Genomic DNA, 1238 nt, shown 5'->3' with positions numbered 1-1238 from the left:
CTTATCACACCCGCTGCTGTAGAGAAAGCTCGTTAATACACCCGGAGATGTCTGCTGTAGAGAAAGCTCTTATCAGCACCCGCTGCTGTAAGAGAAGCTCTTATCACACCCGCTGGTCCTTGTAGAAGAAGCTCTTATCAACACCGCTGCCTGTAGAGAAAGCTCTCTTATCAACATCCCGCTGCTTGTAGAGAAAGCTCTTTATCACACCCGCTGCTGTAGGGTAGAAAAGCTTCTTATACACGAGACCGCTTGCTGTAGGACAAGCTCTTATCAACCCGTGCGGTAGAGAAGCTCTTATACACGCTGCTGGAGAGAACACTCTAATCAGGCCGCTGCTGTAGATAAAGCCCTTACACAACCCGCTGCTGTAGTATGAACTCTTATCAGACCGCTCTGGTAGAAGCTTGTTCTATAACCCGCTGCTGTGAGAAAGCTCTTATCAACCCGCTGGCTGTAGAGAAAGTCTTAATCACACCGCGGTGCTGTAGAGAAGCTCTTATCACACGCCTGCTGTAGTAGAAAAGCTCTTATACAGACCGCTGCTGTAGAGAAAGCTCTTATAACAATGCCCGCTGACTGTATAAGAAAGCTTTGATCACACCGCGCTTGCTGTAAGAGAAAAGCTCTTATCAACCGCCTGCTGGTAGAGAAGCTCTATCCATCCGGAGACCGCTGCTGTAGAGAAAGCCTCTTATCACAATGCGCTGGCCTGTAGAGAAAGCTCTTATCACACTCCGCTCACAGCAGAGAAAGCTCTTATCACACCGCTGTGTTAGAGAAAGCTTGTTTATATCACAACCGCTGCGGGTAGAAGATAAGCTCTTGTCACACGAGGACCGAATATAGAGCGCACGCGCACACCTTAGGGACTGGAGGAGTATCCTTGCTAGTCTGCACCACGGCTTAGACCTGTAGAGAAAGCTGTCTCAGTCGCTATAGTCCACAAACCCCGCTGAATTAGGGGTTACGGTCGAGAAGCTCTTATGCACATCCCCGCTCTATGTATCAGCAGAAACGGAGGGCGCGACGCGATGTGGTATGAGAAAGATACACACAAGAGCGGCGGCTTCTGGGTATGAGGGAGCAGAGTGCACTAGGATGGAAGTGGGTTAGAGGCTAGTGCACTGGCCGTAAGACAAAAGGAAAAGCCCACCACCCTTTCGTTATCAACAAACGCGCTTGCTTTAGAGAAAGCTCTTTTACCCCGCTGCTGTTAGAGAAAGCTCTTATCACCA

The sequence above is a fragment of the Salvelinus sp. IW2-2015 genome, unplaced genomic scaffold (genome assembly GCF_002910315.2).
Source record: "Salvelinus sp. IW2-2015 unplaced genomic scaffold, ASM291031v2 Un_scaffold2476, whole genome shotgun sequence".
In the NCBI taxonomy this organism is placed as follows: Eukaryota; Metazoa; Chordata; class Actinopteri; order Salmoniformes; family Salmonidae; genus Salvelinus; species Salvelinus sp. IW2-2015.
Note: the sequence above shows the minus strand (reverse complement) of the source record.